General features: G+C 42.8%; 1 long non-coding RNA gene across 1 annotated transcript; it reads right to left on the reverse strand.

The window, feature by feature from the left end:
• Window positions 1–472: 472 nt before the first annotated feature.
• LOC102128697 (uncharacterized) lies at window positions 473–19,264 on the reverse strand. The gene is made up of 4 exons (XR_012430288.1): window positions 19,171–19,264; window positions 17,824–17,903; window positions 4,805–4,920; window positions 473–2,964 (listed from the first exon to the last, which is right to left on the reverse strand). It is a non-coding gene; the product is annotated as an uncharacterized lncRNA (long non-coding RNA).
• Between the last annotated feature and the right edge of the window lie 3,316 nt (window positions 19,265–22,580).

The raw sequence follows: 22,580 nt of genomic DNA on the forward strand, positions 1-22,580 counted from the left end.
ATGCCTGGTTAATTTTGTATTTTTAGTAGAGACAAGTTTTCACCATGTTGGCCAGGCTGGTCTCAAACTCCTGACCTCAAGTGATCCACCCACCTCAGCCTCCCAAAGTGCTGGGACTACAGGCGTGAGCCACCGAGTCTGGCTTAATCTAATCTTAATTCTTATAGCAACAACTTTGTAAGGAAGTATTATTACCAGTTTTACAGAAGAAAAAATAGTTTAATTAACTAATTGAGCTATTAATTGAACTAATCTACTACATTTACTAACAACAAACTACTACAACAAATTTTACTATTACTAACCATGTGATAAGAATCCTTACAGAAGATAAGTAGAGAACATTGGGTTACCCAGTATAGGGAACTTTAATTTTTTTAACTTTAATTTTAAACATTAAAGTTTACTATTTCCCCTGAAGGTTTGATAGTTTGAGTCTGTGAAATAAACTGATAATAGATTAACAAGGGGAAAGGCATACAAATTTTATTAATGCGCATATGGGCACAGGAGTCATACAAAATATAAAAACTCAGCCAGATGTGATGGCTCATGCCTGTAATCCCAGTGCTTTGGGAGGCCGAAGTGGGAGCATTGCTTGAGCCCAGGAGTTAAACCAGCCTGGGCAACATAGCAAGATCCCCATCTCTACAAAACATTTTTAAATTAGCTGGATGTGGTGGCATGCCCTTGTAGTCCCAGCTACTCTGGATGCTGAGGTGGGAGGATGGCTTGAGGCCAGGAGTTCGAGGCTTCACTGAGCTATGATCTCACCACCGCACTCCAGTCTGGGCGACACAGCAAGACCTTGTCTCAAAACAAACAACAAAAAAACCCTCAAAGAAATGGCCAAATGGTTGGCACTTTTATACCATCTTGAGATTACAGAAAGAACAGGGGCTTAGAAGGTGGGAAAACATGTTATAGTGGCAAGACAGATTATAGGAGGGAGAGAAGAGAATAGGCTTGGCTAACAAAGGCGGTCTTTTTTTTCCAGCATCCATTAACCAAAGCTCAGAGCAAAGGCAGTCTTGATATGCAGATAAAACCTCAGAGGTAGCAACCCTCAGGAGGAATAGATGGGTGTCAGGCTCAGTTAATCTTTCCTGGACCCAAACAAGGGGAGGCTTCAGAGAAAGCCTGTTTGCATCTGTTGTTTACTTCACTTTATTTCCTCTACAGATGTAAATCTCCCTAACAAAAGACAGCTTTGCAGAGCTACTTGTGTTCGCAGGTCTTCTGAACAGTCATCTCAAAGTACGTCAAAGAAGTATATTTTGGGGTGAAATATTTTTGTTTCCTTCACTAGCATAGTGAGCTATTTCCAGTGTGTTCTGTGGGGCTGGGTTCAAGTAAACTGAAGTTTTCTACAACAGAACCAAGACCAGGATCACTAATGTGGCACCGGATGTCTTGCAGTTTGCATAACAAAGAGCCACAACCAGAGAAAGATCAGTCTTCTGGGACATTGCAGAAAAGCTCTTGGGTACAGAGGCCGATGGCGCCACCACCCAAGAATTGAATGCCTTCTCTGATTTCTTTCTATTTGGTGCAAATTTCATGAGGACACAAGGAAAAGAGAGTCTTTCCTTAATAGCATGTTGGTTGCTGAAAAAGATACACAATCTGAAGAATTTCATCCATCAGTGGCCTTTAGCTAAATCAATCCCAATAAAATACCATGTGGCCTGTGCTGTGACAAACGTGCATAAATTGCAACTTTACCATGATCCTAAGGAGAAAAAGCAAAACTCAACCATTCAAACTGTGATCTTCATTTTCCTAGTTATTCGTTGGCATGAATCAACTTAGAACTCAATCCTTAACAGATTAAAATGTTACATTTGTTTCCCAACCAGCTAGTTTCTACATGCTCTATCAGAGCTATTGCGTTTTTGTTTGGTTTGGTTTGGTTTCGTTATTGCTTTGATTTAAGTCATGCAATAGCCATGCTCGGCCTAAGAGAAGCATGTGAGGGAATTGCAAACCTTTCTAGTCTGGGAAAGCACTGCCATAAAGAACATGAGAGGGGGAAAGAAAAGAAAGAAATCAAAGCTCAGTATTTGCCCAAGCGAAGGAAATACAGCAGGTTGAAAGTGCTCCTTAGTGTGTACATATGGGCAATGTTTTGTAACTCTGATGAAGACACGGTTGTTTTGCATTTTTCAACCACAACAACCTGCTTTGACTTCATAGGGTTTTGCGAATCATTAGCGAAGCTGATGTTCCTCAGAGCCTGGCATATTTCCTCCCAACTCCAGCCAGCATCTGCTTCTCAGGCTCAGGCTGGAGTCTAGGCATCTGCACACAGGCTGCAGTGCCGGCACCTGGGAACAGTGTTGGGGGCTGCTTTCCTCCAGCTTCACTGCCTCTCTTCCAAGAAGTAATGCTGCCTCCAGTTCTTATTCACTGTGGTGTTCCTCTGTTTCTCAAAAGAAACTCTCTAACTAGATTAGGCGGAACCAACTATCAGCCATTTCACATGGTTCAACCTAATAAAATGAAACAATCTGACTCCAGTTATATAAAGGATGGGCTTTTGAGAGGAGACAGTTGGAAATAGGGGGGCAGATATTTACATAAGAGAACTTTAGGGGATTTGGGGTTGGAAAGAAAGGCTTCACATCCCTAATTACACTAACCTAGAGCAATTTTGTCTGAAAGACAGAGGAAGTTTCCTGATTCAGCCATTTCACAGTTGCAGTTGCCCCTGTCCAAAAAGTAACTGCGACACCAAGAATAAAATTCCTTTTAGTTTTTCTTTCTGTGGGTGGAGTGAGCAGCAGCAACCAACTGCTAGAAAAATTGTTGAGCTGTCACATGCATTTTGGTCGCTGGCTTCTAGGAAGAAATGCAGTGAAGGCCCTGGTGCTGTGTGCCCTCTGAGCCTGGAAATCAGTCTATAAAATGGTCACAGCCCCAAGGAAAGAGTTACATCTTCCTGAAGGCTCTTCGACATCATCCCTTGATAGTAGGACAAGTGTGGGGTTAAGGAGAATAGATAAAGGCAGCATAATGCCAGGGCTTTGACACCCAATCCACAGTGATTAGACTGGTGTGAGTGTTCGCCCCTGCACTCCTCCACGTGTCTAGTTTAGGCCTGCCTGGCTGAGACTCAATTCTTCTAGCTAACACTTTTTTCAAAAAGCTAGAAATTATACAAGAAAACGCTCCAGGATAGTTCCAGGCTTCTAGCTTTAACATTTAAAAAGAAAGAAAGAAAAAACTGCAGTCTCAAAAATACATTGCTGCTCCGCCACCGAGAAGTAAGTTTAAATAGCAAAAGATTCCACCCCGAGGATGCACATACCCCTTGCAAGAAGCTACTTTGTGACCCGAGCAGCACACTTTCAGAAAGTTGCTCTAGCAATTCTGGGAGGGGGAAGAAGGGGAGAGGCTCAAGTCCCAACCCTATTACCACCCAAAGCCTCTGGATAAAATGACCGAGCCATGGACTGACATGTGAGAAATGGTGCTGCTTCATAGCATTAGAGCCACAAAATCATTGTGTCCTCAATATCAGAGCAGGCCCAGCAAACCCCATAGTCTCCCCTGCATCCCCAGGCTTTTTTATATTGGAGACTTGAGTTAACTTGGCTGCCTTTTCTGAGGTTGACTTTTTTCAAATTATTATTATTATTAAGAGACAGGGTCTCACTCTGTTGCCCAGGCTGGAGGCAGTGGCGTCATTATAGCTCACTGCAGCCTCCGTTCAAGTGAGTTCAAGTGATCCTCCCACCTCAGCCACCTGAGTAGCTAAGACTACAAGCAGGTGTCACCACGTCTGGCTAGTTTTTTAATTTTTGTAGAGACAGGGTCTCCACTTGTTGCACAGGATGGTCTCAAACTCTTGGCTCAAGCAATCTTCCCACTTTGGCCTCTCAAAGGACTGGGAGCACAGGCCTGAGCCACTGTGCCCAGACTTTTCAAATTATTATTCTCTTAGCAAACATAGTTTGGCAAATGTTTATTGAGAGGTTACTTACACTCTCTGAGCCTCGGTTCCCTCATCTGCAAAATGGAGATAATAATAATACACACCTCATGGGATTGTTATAAAGATTAAGTGAGTTAATGAATATAAAGTGTTTAAAATAGTTCCTGGGCAACAATTAGCACTTAATTTTAGATATTATTACATTTTAGTTATTACTATTATAAATACAGTAGTCCTCCTTTATCCACAGTTTTGCTTTCCGTGGTTTCAGTTGCCCACAGTCAACATGGTCTGAAAATATTAAATGGAAAATTCCAGAAATAAACAAGTCAGAAGTTTTAAGTTGGGTCCTATTCTGAGTAGTCTGATGAAATCGCATGCTGTTCCGCTGGATCCCACCTAGGATGTGAATCATCCGTTTGTCCAGCGGATCCACGCTGTCTATTCTACAGCCTGATAATCACTCAGTAGCCATCTTAGTTATCAGACTGCTGTATCACTGTACTTGTGTTCAAGGAACACCTGTTTTACTTAATAATGGCCCCAAAGCACAAGAGTAGTGATGCTGGCAATTCAAATATGCGAAAGAGAAGCCACAGAGTGCTTCCTTTAAGTGAAAAAGAAAGAAAAAGACAGAATTACTGGGTTTGTAACATATATTGACATGTTATATATATGACAGTAGAAGCCACAAAAGTTGGCCAACTCTACAATTGGAGGGAGCAGTCCACAGAGGACCACTCTCACTTCTGGCATCAACTGCAAGTTTCAGAGTTTGCTAAAACCACCCCAAGGTTTGAAATTCACTAGAACACTCCCTAAAGCTGTTCTACTTATGGTTACTGTTTATTACAGGGGAAAGGATACAGATCAAAATCAGCCATGGGAAGAAGCAAATGGGACAGAATCCAGGAAAAGTTCCAAATGCAGAGCTTCTGTGGTCTTCTCCCTGTAGAGTCATGGACTGTGTTCCTTTTCCTTCACTAATGTATGACAACACACACAAAGTATTACCAACCAGGGAAGCTCACCTGAGCCTTGGTGCCCAGAGTCCATCTTGGGACTCCATCACATAGGCACCATTGACTGCCCACATAGCTAATCTCAGTTTCCAGTACCTCAGGAGGTCTAGCTGATACTGTATGACCCAAAGCCCCCACCCTAAATCACATTGTTAGACTTTCTGGAATGGCCAGCCCCACCCTAAACAAAAAATAACCTCTCAAGCATGACATGCCAAGGGCTTAGAGATTGCCTCCTAGAAGTCAAGGGCAAAGGCCAGACATCTCTTTGGGTAAGGTTAAATTCTTTGCTACACAATAATACAAAGGAAGAGGAAAGGAGTTCCCTTGTAGAAAAATTATTATATTTACTGGAATTTAGTGTAAATCTGAAGTGCATTCTAATAAATTAAGATAGGTATTCTAATCCCTAGACTAACCACTAATTTTTAAAAAAAAAACCCCAATGTAGCTTAAAAACCAATAGAGGAATTAAGATGGTACATTAGAAAATATCCACTTACTACTAAAGAAGGCAGGAGAGAAAGAACAGAAGAATAAAAAACACATGAGACTTCCTGCTTCATGAGTGGGCTCTTTTGAACAGGAAGATATGTACTCTTTCTTCCAACACTGGGCCTTTTTGAGTATGCATGAACTTTTTTTTTTTTTTTTTTTTTGAGTTGGGGCTTCACTCTTGTTGCCCAGGCTACAGTGCAATGGCATGATTTCAGCTCACCACAACCTCCACCTCCCGGGTTCAAGTGATTCTCCTGCTTCAGCCTCCCGAGTAGCTGGGATTACAGGCATGCGCCACCATGCCCGGCTAATTTTGTATTTTTAGTAGAGACAGGGTTTCTCCATGTTGGTCAGGCTCGTCTCGAACTCCCAACCTCAGGTGATCTGCCCACCTCGGCCTCCCAAAGTACTGGAATTACAGGATTGAGCCACTGCACCTGGCTGCATGAACATTCTTGAGCACATGACAGGTTTATATTCCTTTGAAGTCTTTTGCCTGCTCTGATTGCCTTCTAACACCACTTACCCCAGAAATGTGTAGAGGCCCATAGACCTTCCAGGTCCCCTGCCAGTCCAATCCTTGGTCTAAGCCTTCGTAATTGGAAGATAAATTACATGCTCAGTTCTTAGCCAGTGGATCTCAGCATATTCTGTGGAAGTGCCCCCACGAGTTATTAATTGAAGCCCAAGCAAAGAAAATAATACATTAAAAAATTGTCTGCTATGTAGGCTGGCTACCATGGTAACCACCAATTTCTTCCAGATCTGGGCAATTTTAAATGCAAAGTGGGTTGAAAAAATCCATTTGTATTTACAGGACTCAAAGCTTCATGAAGGGTCACATGTGGTAGGTGCTACAGATTAACCACACAGCTAACACTGATGTCTCCATTTGTGAAACACCCTGCTCAATTGCCTCCATCGTTCTTGGTATATCAGGCAGCCCTTGATTCTCCCTCCTTCTGTAGACAATGGAGGCTGTTTCTCCACAAAAGCCTTTGTTCAGATTCCGGGGCTCTGCCCCGGGCCTGAATCGGCTGTGTAGGCTCTGGCATGGGGTTTGATGTCATCAACAAGTTGATGAACCGCATGAAAATGCTCCCTTGTCAGGCTAGTGTCCTGGTACACCTTGTGAAGGGAAGGGGTACAAGACCAGGTCCTTTCAAATGTATTTGTACTTTTCTAAAGTACTTGTTATAAATGCACCAAAATTTCAGTGGATATAGCTGTCATAAAATATTCTTAAGACTCAGAGTAATACATCATGGATATGTAGAAACAGAAGAAGTGCCTGTATAGTGTCTTCAAATAATCAAGGCCAAAATCACATGTTTGCTTAAATACCACACACTTGATGGTTGTATATCATAGGTTTTACCAAGTTTTACTTAATTATTGGAATAGTACAAAGATTCTGGGGTCAGACTACCTAGTTCAGTCTACAGCTCTTCTGCAACTGCTGATGTGACCTTGGACAAGCTTCTTGGCTTTTTAGCTTTTTTTTTTTTTGGAAACAAGGTCTTGCTCTGTCACCCAGGCTGGAGTGCAGTGGCCCAGTCACAGCTCACTGCAGCCTCAAATTCCCAGTCTCAAGTTATCCTATCAACTCAGCCTCCCGAATAGCTTGGGACTACAGGCATATGGAACCACACTCGGCTAATTTTTTAAACATTTTTTTGTGGAAACAGGGTCTCACTGTGTTGTCCAGGTTGGTCTCAGACTCCTGGGTTCTAGCCATCCTCCCGCCTCAGCCTCCCAAACTGCTGGGATTACAGGCATAAGCCACTGCACCCGGTCCTTTTTCAGCTTTAGTCTCCTCATCTGCGCTTACTTCATAGGGTTGTGAGGATTAAGCAGGGTTAAGTGCACAGCACCTGGCATATAGAGTAAGATGCAATTACAACGTATCTTGGTAAATAAAGATAAAGCCAGAGGGCTGTGAGAGCAAAGAGGAGTCTCAGACACGTCTGAAAGGTTTCCTACAAGGCTTGCTGGAATCTCCACAGTGGGGGGAAAAGAGAAACCTGGGGTTTCACCGTGTTAGCCAGGATGGTCACTGCACTCCAGCCTGGGTGACAGAGCGAGACTCCGTCTCAAAAAAAAAAGAGAAATCTGGAACCAGAAAGGACCAATAAAAGAAACGTAGAGAGACACCTAGGAAAAGCATTATGGAAGCAGTTTCTCACTAGACGGTGGGCATCAGGAAGGTGGTGAGCGTGAGGAAGGCGGTTAGCATGAGGAAGGTGGCGAGCATCCGGAAGGTGGTAAGCAGGCGCGATTTATGTCTGTATCTCCTGAGCCCATCTGAGTATCTAAGTATAATGAAATTAAATAGAACTCTATTGAACTAAAAGGATCTGGAAGCCTCCCAGAACTGGAATCAATGCAAAGGAAAACAGAACAATTCTCTTCCTGATCACCAGACTGAGGCTGGGAACAGTTAGTCACAATCACAGGTGTTGTTAGGGTCCTGTATGAGGTGAGTCATAAGTAATTTGTTAATAATAACAAAGCGTGGAAGTGTCTGAATGATGTGCTCCTTCACAGATTTGAGCAGATTCAAGTTTATCACTATAGCAATGATGTAGCCCAATATGCTTTGTTGAGTGGGTTTGCTCGGGAGCGCGTGTTGCGCACATTTGCATACTGATTGCAATGTAGATCAAGGCAAACAGGAAAAAATAAAAACAAATGAGAGTCAACTGATTCAGACTAGAGAAGTATTGGACCTCTTCTGATTTTCGCTGTGAGCGAGAAGTCAGTTCGCTGGCTCCATCTTTCCTCCCGCAGTAGGAACAGATCGGGAGAGGAGGGCAATGCTGCCTTTATCTATAGGAAGCAGCAGAGAAATAATTTTTTTTTTTTTTTTTTTTTTTTTTTTTTGAGACGGCGTCTCGCTCTGTCGCCCAGGCTGGAGTGCAGTGGCCGGATCTCAGCTCACTGCAAGCTCCGTCTCCCGGGTTTACGCCATTCTCCCGCCTCAGCCTCCCTAGTAGCTGGGACTACAGGCACCCGCCACCACGCCCGGCTAGTGTTTTGTTTTTTTTTTTTTTTGTATTTTTTTAGTAGAGACGAGGTTTCACCGTGTTAGCCAGGATGGTCTTGATCTCCTGACCTCGTGATCCTCCCGTCTCAGCCTCCCAAAGTGCTGGGATTACAGGCTTGAGCCACCGCGCCCAGCCTAATAATTTTTAAATGATTTATTTTAATAATGTAAAAAGTGAAACCATATAATTTGTATTTTCTTAGCACTTTGTGGATTATCAATATTCTCATATGCCTCATCACTTGGATGATCAGTTTAGCTTATGTGAATGACCTACAGTTGAAGGCTGACTTAGCAAGGATGTCGTCTAAATGGGATCTGAGAGTTGGAGTCTTTATCCACGGAATACAAACCAGCCTGTGTTAGGAATTATATAATCCATACTTTCCCAAAAGCACACCTCACACCCAATGCATCTTTGAGGAAAAAAAAAAAAAAAAAAAAAGGTTGGAAGTGAAGTGGATCAGGATATGCCACCATAAAATATGCTATTTCAGCATAAGGATTATTTTGAGCTGAAAGCAACTGAGAATCAACTGGTGCTGCAAAAGTTCTCTGCCTCCCTTTTGTCTGCATAAAAGTAGGGCATAAATTTATCATGAAAAAGGTGCCCTCCCTTTATCAGGAAGAGAAGCATAACTCTTATCACTGAAGATGGGGAGTTGACGCTGAGATCAGTCTGCATAAACAGATTTTACTAAAATAATCCTTCTCTTCTGTTAGTTCCCCCCATATACTTCCTAGTGACTTTCCCACCATTTATCACCCTGGAAGCTCCAACTCTCTTTGCTTTTTCTAGCCACTTTTTCACAATTTATTGCCCTTCATAAAAATGATATATAAGCCCTCATTATAACCACTTCTTTGAGACTTACTTCTTTTCTGTGAACTGTCATGTGCATAAAAATACTAAATAAAAACTGTACCTTTTCTCCCGCTAATTTGTCTTTTGTCAGCTTAATTTGCAAGTCCCAGGTATTGAACCTAAGAGGATAAAGGAAACGTGTTTTCTTCCACAACAGAAGGAAGGGATGGAGGCAGGAAAGGACTGAGGGAGAGAGGGAGGAAGCAAAGGAGGAAGGGAGCAAGGGAGGGAGAGAGAGGGAAGGAAGGAAGGAAGGAAGGAAGGAAGGAAGGAAGGAAGGAAGGAAGGAAGGAAGGAAAGAAGGAAGGAAGGAAGGAAGGAAGGAAGGAAGGAAGGAAGGAAGGAAGAAAAGGAGGGAGGGAGGGAGGGAGGGAAATGTTTTTTCTTTCATTTGTCTGACACTCAAGCAACTTCGGGATTGTATCTCTTGGATTCCAGTTTGCCCTCCAGTCTCACAAGGCAGGTAATAGGAGGAAGGCCTAGATGCTGAAACTGACCATGGAAACCTGAAATACATAGTTGAGGGCGTATCACTTTCTCTCCAGAACCAAAGCCTTTACCCTGTTCTCCCACAAAGCCTCCTAGAGTCCACATCAGCCCCACATCAGCACTCAACAGAGACTGGCTCTAAATCTCTCATCACCATGGGTTGTTTGTCACACCTAGATAAGTCCTGTGATTTAAACAGTGACTTTTCAAATGGCTTTGCTACTTAATTACACAGACTATACATTTATGAGTAAAAAGAAACATACCTCTGCCTACAATCACTGAGTGAGACAGACAGGGTAGAATTCTATATTTATTATTTCAGGATTTTAATGTGATTGTTTGGTATCTGCTAGACTCAATGGACATGTAACTTCTCACATGAAGACTTCTTTTACTTCATTTCCACACCCCACAGCATGCCAGTTATTTTTCTAGAATACAAATCTTGTTATGTCATTCACCAACTCATATATATATGAGACAGAGTCTCGCTCTGTCGCCCAGGCTGGAGTGCAGTGGCGCTATCTCAGCTCACTGCAAGCTCCGCCTCCTGGGTTTATGCCATTCTCCTGCCTCAGCCCCCAGAGTAGCTGGGACTACAGGCGCCCGCCACCTTGCCCGGCTAGTTTTTTGTATTTTTTAGTAGAGACGGGGTTTCACCGTGTTAGCCAGGATGGTCTCGATCTCCTGACCTCGTGATCCGCCCGTCTCGGCCTCCCAAAGTGCTGGGATTACAGGCTTGAGCCACCGCGCCCAGCCAGTTATTTTAAAAATTAAAAAATCAGCAAAGTAATACCCAGGCAGGCTGAAGCCAAATGTATCACTTCTTGTACATGCTAATGGATGGCATGGGGCACTGTTTGCAAGAAACAGTTACAAAGTTGTAACTCATTTATCCAGTAATGTATTCACAATGAATCCTTTGTAGCAACAGATCAAAGAACAGCATTTATTAACCTATATCTGTATTTGATTGTACAGCAAATTAGCACAAACACACACCCAGAGATCAGCTTCGATTTCCTCATGCAACACTGGCTCTCTCTAAAGAGAAATACATTTTCTGACCCAAAACAAAGTTTTGGAAAGAAAAATTTTTGAAAAGCAAGCATTTATAACGGCATTTATAATGCTAGTGGGGTTCAACTTGAAAAATTACCCAATTGGCTCATGAGAAAACATGCTTCTTTAATAAACTGCTATGAGTGGGAGTGGGCAGGAGTTGGGGAGAGAAACAGTGGAAGTAGTGAGAGCATGATGAGTGAAGCAAAGAAGAAGACGTGTGTGTGTGTGTGTGTGTGTGTGTGTGTGTGTGTGTGTGTGTAGACCTGTACATAAAACCTCCATTATTTTTATGCTTTCATTTCTACACAGCCAGATAATGTCAGGTAAAAGTATAACTTATGACTCAGTCAGAACAATGCTTTTGCTTTGATATATCGATGTTGGCTGAGTCAAGTAAGGGTGGAGATGGCAAGAAAAAGATAATAAGTAGCAAATATATGTGTTCAGCGGAAAGACAAAGCTCTCACTTTGAAGAGCTGGGTTCAGAGGTTTCAAAGGGCACACAGGAAATGCTCCAACAGCATAAACTGGGCCCCAAGCGCCATTCCAGCCAACTTTCAGCCCTCCACATGGCTTTATCTGATCTCATGATTCTCTGTCTCCAGAACCAAAGTACCCACAAAGAAGAATGGCTTTGTGATAAAATCAGATCAGGGCTTCGATCACTTTTATGATCACTAGAGACCTGGAGGTATAGAGATGAGAAGGCAAAAGGCAGACAGTAAGACTATGGTGGGTTCCCCTGAGTTATGGGGAAAGTTATAAATTATTTACTTATGCACACACAGTGCCTGTTTTTATGACGAATATAATAGGCTGAATACCAAAAAGAAAAACTAAATCGAGCTCTGAATCAGGTCTGAAAAACATTACAAATCCATCTCTATCTTTCAGAACTATATATAAGACAGCATTTTGGTAATTTGATGTGTGTAAACTGAGCCTCAGTTACCCACTTGGGCCAAAACAGGAGAAAAACAGGCATTTAGGGCTTGCCATTTTCCTCTTTGAGGTTAAAAAAAGTCATCAATATGAAGTCATTATAAATTAACTCCAGGAGACCAAATTATGAGTTCAACTATTTTCCCAACACAAAACTCTATCCACAGAGCAGAAAGATAAAATTTCATAGAAAGTCTTCAAGGAGGAAAAGCAATGGTCTTTACCCTCTGACACTCTGCAGTTTGTCCTCATCGTGTAGGAATTGGGGCCCATGGTTAGGAGAAAAGAGTGTGTACTTTCAGTATAATAGCAAAACAATTAGGGTCAAAGACCCTGTGTGGGAGAAGAGTGTATGCTAGATTTATATCAGATTTGAGAATCAGGTCCCACTGGTTAACATGGAAAGTTTCACAGAAAATTGTTTATGTCAGAGGAGATGGTGCCCAAGATTTCAACCATCTGACTATATATACATCCATGGGAAATCAGTACAGACATCACAGATTATTCACGGGAGGTAGTTTGTACTCGTAATTGGATATTTCCACAAATGCTTTCTTAAGAAAAACCAGGCTGGGTGCAGTGGCTCACGCCTGTAATCCAGCACCTTGGGAGGCTGAGGCGGGTGGATCACGAGGTCAGGAGATCGAGAGCATCGTGGCTAACATGGTGAAACCCTGTCTTTACTAAAAATACAAAAAATTAGCCAGGTGTGGTGGTGGGTGCCTGTAGTCCCAGCTACTTGGGAGGCTGAGACAGGAGAATGGCGTGAACCCAGGAGGCGGAGCTTGCAGTGAGCCGAGATCGCGCCACTGCATCCCAGCCTGGGTGACAGAGCAAGACTCCATCTCAAAATAAAAATGAAAAAAAAAAAAAGAAAGAAAAACCATAGAAAATGAAGTTGGCCTTAGAATAACTGAACACGCTGATAAGCAATATACCCCCAGAAATGTTCCAGATATGGAGTTTTGCTGCTTTACTCCTATCTCTTTAACAAGTGGTAAAACTCTTCTTCTTTACAACCTATGTCTGTATCTGGTACTGCAAAACTCAAAATATTCACTTTATTGAGAGGCCACTGAACATAAAGAAAGAAAAAAAATGTAGATAGCAATGCTGTGGTTTATCACATGCCACACCGAACCAATGTGAACTTCCTTTTTTTGATTCATAGAATCAAATTACCATCATAAAATTCAAACAATAAATATGGCTCCTCTAATGATTTCTGTCTTTGCTTGATTTCACTGGGAGACTAGCCTAGTGCCTCCCTCTGATAGCTCAGGAATCCCTGGGCCTCTGTTATTAGCCTTTGGACTTGGATTAGAGAAGTTATTTTCTTTAATTGATTATGAATTTATAGTTAGTGATATATAGTCACTCTGTCTAAGCAGTTCTGTGAGTGGAGGGCAGGAAAAACAAATTTTCAGAATAATAGGAATGTCTGAATCCAGGAAATTTTCCTGGACTGCTGGGACTCATTAAGGCAGCAATGTAAAGGTAAAAAGCAGTGGCCCTCAGGGCAGCAAACCTTGGATGCATGGCCATGAGGGTCTTACTTGCTCTCTCTCAGAAGAAGCAACATGCTAGAGGGGCCTCTAAGAAGAGCTCAAATCTCTGCTGTTCTAGCACAATGTTAAATCATGTGTTTAATAGAAATGGGGATGGGAGTGGGTGAGTGGCTGCAAATCCACTAACTTTTCTTAGGCAGTCAAAGTCAAGCAAAGCACTACTAATGGTGGTGATTGCATCTGGATCCATGTAGGGGAGGAAAAATATCCTTTTCTCTACCTATCCTAGGTTTATGGCCTATAACAAAAAGCAGGTTAATCAGAAAACCATACAGGTTTATTTCACATAAGTTTTATGTGACATGAGAGCCTTCATAAGGAAATAAGGAAATGAAGACCAAAGAAACAAGTAAATTTGAGTGTTTTTATTCTAGGTTTGATGAAGAATGAACAGTCATGGAGCAATATGATAGGACAAAGAATATTATCTCATGGTAATAAACAGGGCAGGGACTTAACAAGGCCTGTTTGTTTGAATTTTTCTCTGTGTTCCTCCATTTTCAGAGATAAGGATGCTTTTTCCTTCCCTGTAGGTCTAAGAAGGGCATCTTTCAGATGACGGTCATATAACCTACTTTAGGGGAAGGTCAGTGTATTAGTTGGTTTTCATGCTGCTGATAAAGACATACCTGGACTAGGCAATTTACAAAAGAAAGAGGTTTAATGGACTTACAGTTCCATGTGGCTGGGAAGGCCTCACAATCATGTTGGAAAACAAGGAGTTGCAAGTCACATCTTACGTGGATGGTGGCAGGCAAAGAGAGAGAATGAGAGCCAAGCAAAACGGGCTTCCCCTTATCAAACCATCAGATCTCATGAGACTCATTCACTATCACGAGAACAGTGCAGGAAAGACTCGCCCCCATGATTCAATCACCTCCCACCATGTGTTCCTCCCATGACATGTGGGAATTGTGGGAGTTACAATTCAAGATGAGACTTGGGTGGAGACACAGCCAAACCATATCAGTCAGAGAGTCCTCCCTAGGTTTTATAATCTGCTTCAGGGGAGAAGTATGGGGAAAGTTAAGACCAATCCTCCAGTTTCTGCCATTTTATTCAATATGACAAGATGCCATCTTTTGGGGTAGTGTGTCCTGAACCCCATCGCCTATCTGGCAACAGATTTCATCTTTCCTTTGCAGAGGATACAGAACAACAGGACACAGAAGCTAACAAGAAAATCCCAGGAACTCAGGGCACAGGGGCAGGTTCATGTCACAATACTCTTTTTCTCCATATTTTCCTCTCCTTCAACCATTTTTTCAGGACCTAAGATGCTAAACTTAGGGTTCTTCTTTCTCAGACCTTTCCAGGAGTTCCTCCTCATCCGTGGCTCCCATCTCCCCTTCTGACTCCTCTGGGCCCCTGAGTCCTCTACTCAGATAGGGAAAGTTGGCTTCATCTGCCATGGCCTCTGCATCACTAGGCCATGCTAGAAGCCCCCTATATAACCACCCAATTGGTTCTTCTTGCCTGCTTTCCAGATGAAGCTAATTTATCAAGACAGGGTTATTGCCATAGAAAAAGAGTTTAATACATGAAGAGCCAGCTAAATGGGAGACCAGAGTTTTATTATTACTCAAATGAGCCTCTCTGAAAATGTGGAGGCTAGGTTTTTTTGTTTTGTTTTGTTTCTTGAGACAAAGTCTTGCTCTGTTGCCCAGGCTGGAGTGCAGTAGAGCGATCTCGGCTCACTGCAACCTCTGCCTCTGGGTTCAAGCAATTCTCTGCCTCAGCTTCCCAAGTATCTGGGATTACAGGCGCCTGCCACTATGCCCGGCTAATTTTTATTTTTATTTTTATTTTTTTGTACTTTTAGTAGAGACGGGGTTTCACCATCTTAGCCAGGCTGGTCTTGAACTCCTGACCTCATGATCCACCCACCTCAGCCTCCCAAAGTGCTGGGATTACAGGCATGAGCCACCGCGCCCAGCCAGTTTCTTTAAAAGACAGTTTGGTGGGCAGGGGGTTAGGAAATCGTCCTGCTGATTGGTTGGGGATGTAATCATAGGAGTGTGGAAAATGGTCCTCATGCACTGAGTCCACTTCTGGGTGGGGGCCACAAGACCAGCTGAGTCAGTGAGTTGGTGTCTCCAGTCTGGATGGGGCCATTGGATCATCAGAAATGCAAAAATCTGAAAAGACATCTCAAAAGGCCAATGTTAGGTTCTACAATAGTGATGTTATTTACAGGAGTAATTGCGGAAGTTGCAAATCTTGTGGCTTCCAGAATAATGGCTGGTAATCATTTATGCCTACATCTTAGTGGAATTCAGGCCCCAATCATCCTCCCAACCTGGTGGCCTTTCATTAGTTTTATAAAGGCAGTTTAGTTTTGGGAAGGGCTATTATCATTTAAACTATAAATTTCTCCCAAAGTTAGCTTGGCCCATGCCTTGATCAAGGGCAGTTTGGAGGTTAAAGGTGAGATAGAGTTGGTTGGATCAGAGCTCTTTCACTGTCACAATTTTCTCACTGTTATAATTTTTGCAAAGGCAGTTTCAACTTCAGTTGCTGAAACTTGCAAATAAAACTGATAAAAGGCAGATTAACAGAAAAAAACCAGATTTAAGTATGTGCATACACACAGGAGTTCACAAAGAAATGTGACTCAAGGAAGCAGTTAGAATTTGGGCTTATATACCATCTTAGGCTAGACAAAAGCAAAGCAATCTGGGGCTTCTGGGGAGGAGATAAATTATAGGAAGGTGAATAGGAAATGTACAGGAAATAAGGGTCGTTTAGTAAGGTTTGTTATGTGGATTTCCTGGGTGCTAAGCGTTGCCTCCAGAGTAGTTTTCTTGCTGGTACAGGAGAGGGAGACACACCTTTACAAAGGGAAATTTGTAAATTTTCAAAGAGAAATTTATGCCCTACTTTTAGACAGAAAAGGGGAAGGCAGAGAGCCAATTGCTTTCAAATCAAAACAATCCTTATGCCAAAGTGGTATATTCTAGGGTGGCAGATTCTGGTCCCCTTCACTATCTCACTGTCTGTCTGGTGGATAAATACGTGTTGAGTGGCAGACTAACAGAAGAGTCTACTTGTACCACAACCCATCGTAGGTAAGAGCTTTCAGCTCAGTGGCAGCTGTGCCATGTCCATTTAACCAAGCTTGGCAGCGAGTCTTAAGGACTAGCCACAAAAGGAAAGTGCAAAGGGGCACAGCGTCTCTTTGGAGAGTGCCAAGATACCATCAATCTCTGCCCCAGCCCAGGGAAGGCTGGAAAAAGTGCCTCAAGCACTAAGGGGGCGGGGAGCAGGGGCAAAGTGGGTAATGAGTCAGAAAGGAATGTCTGTGAACCCACACCCGCATACCTGAGTGCCAATGTGAAGAAAACCCAGAGTAAATTCCTTTACACAGACTAGGGTCTCACACGCACTTCTAAGGGCAGTTTTTCCATATAAGAATCTGCCCTGTGCTTTACGGAACAGTGAGTCACTAACTTGCTTTTGGATGGAACGCTGCAGAGTGTGCTGTCATTGTGATATCTTTTTTTTCCCTCATGCATTCTCAGCATCACCAGCCTTGCCTTTGTTCATTAGATAAAGAATAGAGTAAAATTCAAGCAGCGGCCCCACAATCACTACTCCATTGAAAAATGGAGGCGGGGAGGGGGAATGGCGGTGCATAAAGACCTGGGCTAGTGAATTGGGTGTTTTTGTTTGTTGGTCTTTAAAGAAATGAACCTAAAACAAGATTTTCCAAATTGGAAAATAGACGCTTTATAGAGTAGATTTCTTATGCAACAATATAAAAATAAGAAATTAAATCTGGGAACGAGAATGAATTCTTCAACATGATTTTGTTTTGAAGTTCAGCCTCTTCAATTAGATGCAGGTATGGGGGAAGAGCTCCATCTAAAGAGCCCAAATTCCTATCTGTTACTTCAGATATCAGGTCAGATTAGTACTTTTAGAAAGCTTAACAGACCCCTTTGATGCAACAGGAAAGAAAAACAAGCTCTCTAAGCAGGAAAATTCAGGACATCCTTCTTCTTAGTTTTACATGATGCGGTGAGTCACTTAGAGACTCTCAGGAAAATAAGCTCCAGGATGACCATCAAGATTAGGGAACATCCCAGCACTCTGGGAGGCCGAGGCGGGTGGATCGTGAGGTCAGGAGATCGAGACCATCTTGGCTAACACGGTGAAACCCCGTCTCTACTAAAAATACAAAAAATTAGCCAGACGTGGTGGCGGGCGCCTGTAGTCCCAGCTACTCAGGAGGCTGAGGCAGGAGAATGGTGGGAACCCGGGATGCGGAGCTTGCAGTGAGCTGAGATCGGGCCACTGCACTCCAGCCTGGGCGACAGAGCAAGACTCCGCCTCAAAAAAAAATAAAAATAATAAAAAAAATAAATAAAGATTAGGGAACTTACTGGCCCAAATAGCTGCAGAGCAAGTGGCTTCTCTGTTCCCAGTTCTCATCCTCCTAGTGTTTTCTCTTTAGGGCCAAGTGCTGTAAGAGAGAAAGAACAAGATGACAAGGTCAAGACAGCCTCTTTGTAATCCTCAAATCACCAAGAAACAAACCAACCACGATTGTATGCATTTTGATGTGACAGGGAAATAAAGTAAGGTAGAATATTGTGGAGGTTTGGGAGGCAACTTTGACCAAAGATTCTCAAGTTCATCTCACTCTCTTGGGTTAAAAAAGTATGTGTATGTTCGGGTAGGGGGTAAGAGGTAGGGGAATGGAGGGGACACTTCCCTTAAGAAAGTATTTAGGGCCGGGCTCGGTGACTGACGCCTGTAATCCCAATACTTTGAGAGGCGGGCGGATCACCTGAAGTCAGAAGTTCGAGACCAGCCTGACCAACATGGAAAAACCCTGTCTCTACTAAAAATACAAAAATTAGCCGGGCACGGTGGCACATGCCTGTAACCCCAGCTACTTGGGAGGCCAAGGCAAGAGAATTGCTGGAACCCAGGAGGCAGAGGTTGCAGTGAGCCGAGATCCCGCCACTGAACTCCAGCCTGGGTGACAGAGCGAAACACCGTCTCAAAATAAATAAATAAATAAATAATAAAAAATTAAAAATTCAGAAAGCAAAATTTCTTGCCCTTGTAAATTCACACTTCAATAGAAAACTATTGCCTATAGTACATGCTTTCAGGCTTTATCTGATTCTGATTCTACTGGAGCTATTTGCCACTCTGTAAGTTGTAGGTCACTGATAGATATGCAAATCCTGTCCTATCTGGTTCAATTGACTTCCTTCCCCCTGTGTGTGTGGGAGGGGGGGCGGAGGCGGGGGGGGGGGGCGGAGGCGGGGGGCGGGGGGGGCAATAAACAGTTTGCCTCCATTTGCAATTCATCTCTAAATTCCTTTACTCCATATAAATTGGGGCTGTTTCTTTTTTAAACCAGTTATAACATCTGCCTGGTTCCCTCAGTTATGTAAGTAAAAGTCTTTAACACATGTTCATTTTTATATCTGTATAACGGTCACGATTTTACCTCTTTCTGGAAATTACCTTTTAACACCCTTGTGAGATTTCTTTCTTAGGTAGCAGCAGCAGGAGACCTGGTGGAGGACCTTCAGTCTAGAGAAGACCAGTACCAGGCCATCCGGTCTATGGGTAAAGAGCAGATGCCTCCCACAGAGCTGTGCTCCACAGAGGAAACAAAGGGACTCTTTCGAAAGGGACATGTCCCTTCTCCCACCTGCCTCCCTTCCGACCTCCCAAGTTAACACCACCATCTAAAACAAGAATTTGGTCACCTTTCGGAAGGCATCTTTCCCATTTTAGAAGGGGTTACTTCTGGATCCTCTCTCAACTTGCTGGTTTCCCACGCTCTCGACTTGCAGTTTCACCCAGTGGGCAGGGCTGGGTTTCTGTTAGCCTGGCTGCAACCTCCTGCGCCCTGCCAACACACAATAATCAGTGGCATTCCTGGAATTCCTGACATAGCAGAGAAGCCAGGCTTGGCCCTGCAAATGCCCTTGAACTGCAGTTCTGACCCCAGTGGGGCATTTTATCTTTTATTCACAGCCAGAGGTTAGGACCTATTTATGTAAATCCTCTGCCAAGGGTCGATTCATCTTGACCCCCTGGTTTTCATTTCTCTAATTGTCCCAGGTATTTTGTAGACCCCTTGGAAACTCTTCATTCAGTGAAAAACTGTGGGGTCAGTAAGAATTCAGTAACAAAGGAAAGGGGTTGGGGGCCTGGAAGAGTTGAGGAGCTTTCCTTTGAAGTGTTCTAAAGAAGCTTTCAGAGGCCACCCAGTTTACAAAGTAAAAACAGCAATGACCTCATGCACCCCGTTTTATTCACGGAAAATAAGCTTTCTTGAAATGGTATCTTCACCTAAGAAGTTTCTTAGAGCATGCATTGTTCAATTTTGTTTCCTAAAGCACACATTGTCCAATCTCAGTGGTGGTAAGGGGTTGGGGAAGGAGCTGTCAGAATTGCGGGCCTTTGGGCAGGTGGTGGCTCCTCACACAATTGTTCCTACTTAATGGGTCCAGGATCCCTCCCAAATTTGCATTTTAAAAGGGGGCACTGCCTCCCCAGTATTGAGAAAATACTCGATCCCTAAGAATTGACCCAGGTGACAGAAATTTCAGGCCACATGGAAAGTCAGCAGGGGAGATACTTGGAGGTCAGCAGGGCTTTTGGAGGCCTTCAAATAATTCTTGATTGAGGTCCTTGTGCTCTAACCTCCAACTCACAGTAATAAAGGGAAGGAATTGCTTGGAAAGCAGCCCAACTGTTTTACAACCCTAACAGCAAATTTTTCTTTTTCACTAACTGAATTTTCATGTACGTTTTAAGCGAGTTGGATTTTTTTAATGCTCTATTTTCAATAGAAAGATGGGGGGGGGAAACCTTTTCTTAAAAAACTATTTTTCTTCATTTTCTGTCAACTTTTTATTATGTAAAACTTCAAACATACAGAAAAGTTGAAAGAACAGCACAATGAAAACCCATATATCCACCACTGAAATTCGACAAATGTTAACCTTCTGGTATATTTGTTTTATCTATATACACAATTATATATACAGATTTGCTTCATGAATATATACTTTTTTTTGCTGATCTATTTAAAAGTAAATTAAATTAAAAGTGACATCATGACACGTAATCCCAAATACTTCAGCTTGCATCATTCTAATATAAGTTAATTCTCTTCTATAACTATCGCACAATGATTACCTCTAAGAAAATCAACAGTAATTGCCTAATACCACCTAACTCTCAGAATACCCAGGCCACATTCAAATCTCCTCAACTTGTACTATATCTTAGAGCAGTTTCTGAATTAAACCAAAATCCAATCACAATTCATACATTTGATTTTTTTTGGTCTTTTTGGAATAGTCCCTCTACTTTTTAAAAATGACATTGTGTTTTTGAAGAGACTTTGTAGAAAGCCCCACATTCTAGATTTGTCTGATCAATCGTGTGTGGTGGTGTTCTTGTTCTGCCCCGCCAGATTTCCTGTGATGAGCTGAATTGTGTTTATCACCCAAAATTCAGATGTTGAAGCCCTAACCCTCAGTACCTCAGAATGTGAGCTTATTTGGAAATAGTCACTGTAGACATAATTAGTTAAGATGAGGTCATACCGGAGTAGGGTAATAGGGCGGGTCCCTAATCCGATATGACTGGTGTCCTTATAAAAAGGGGAAATTTGGAGATAGACATGCACACATGGGGGCAATGTCCTGTGAACATGAAGGCAAGGATCAGAGTGACACTTCTACGTGTCAAGGAATGTGAAAGATTGCTAGCAAACCACCAGAAACTAGAAGCAAGTGAAGGGGGCCAGAATATGCCACCCCCAAACATGTCACTCAAAAAGGATGGCTTTGAGCTAAAGGCCATTAGCTCTCTGCCCTTCCTGCTTCTGACTAAAAGCAGGACATACATTTCCAGTTGTAAGGAGTCTCCCTCTCCTGTACTAGGAAAACTCTTAGCACCTGAGATGTCTCCTATCTAAATAGCAAGACAACCCTCATTCACCATACATTTCCCATAACTTACCACTCCCCAAGAAGCCCAAAACCCCCTTTGCTTTTGTCTAGTTTAGGATGGCATGTAAGGCCCAAATTCTAACTGCCTCCTCGAGTCACCCGCATTTGTTAACTTTTGTGTGTATGTATATAATCAAATCTATCTTCTTCTCATGGTAATCTGTCCTCCTTTTTTTTATTAAAAAAAATTTTCTATAGATGGGATCTTGCTATTTTGCCTAGACTGAGTAACCACCCAACTGGTTCGTCTTGCCTGCTGCCCAGATGCAGTTGATTTATCAAGACAAGGGAATTGCAATAGAGAAAGAGTTTAATACACAGAGAGCTGGCTAAACACGAGACTGGAGTTTTATTATTGCTCAGGTCAGCCTCCCTGAAAACTCAGAGGCTAGGCTTTTTTAAAGACAGTTTGGCGGGCAAAGGGCTTGGAAATGGAGAATGCTGATTGGTCGGCTCATGGATGAAATCACAGGGAGTTGGAGCTTGTATTCTTGCACTGAGTCAGTGCCTGGGTGTGAGCCACATGAGCAGAGGACCCAGTTTACCAGTCTGGGTGGCACCAGCTGATCCATCAGAATGCAGGGTCTGAAAAATACCTCAAACGTCAGTCTTTGGTTTTACAACAGTGATGTTATCCATAGGAGCAACTGGGGAACTTAGGAATCTGTGGTCTCTGGCTACATGACTCTTGGGCCACAATTCCTAATCTTGTGGCTAAGTTGTTAGTTCTATAAACATGATCTGGTCCCCAAGCAAGGAGGGAGTTTGTTTCAGGGAGTTACTGTTATCATCTTTGTTTCAAAGTTAAACTATAAAAATTCCTCCCAAAGTTAGTTTGACTTATGCCCAGGAAAGAACAAGGGCAGCCTGGAGGTTAAAGGGAAAATGGAGTCAGTTAGGTCAGATCTCTTTTACTGTCTCACTGTTAAAAATCTTTGCAAAGGCAGTTTCAGCTGGTCTTGAACTGCTGAACTCCCACCCCAGCCTCCCAAGTAGCTGGGATTACAGGTGCACACCACTCCACATACCCAGCTCAGTAATCTGTTTTTTGTCACTTTAATTCACAGGGCTATGAGCCACTGAGCCATTCCCCAAGAAGAGATCTACAAGAGTTCATTCTCTCACAGGCTTCAAAAGGAACCAACCCC

The sequence above is a fragment of the Macaca fascicularis genome, chromosome X (genome assembly GCF_037993035.2).
Source record: "Macaca fascicularis isolate 582-1 chromosome X, T2T-MFA8v1.1".
Classification (NCBI taxonomy): domain Eukaryota; kingdom Metazoa; phylum Chordata; class Mammalia; order Primates; family Cercopithecidae; genus Macaca; species Macaca fascicularis.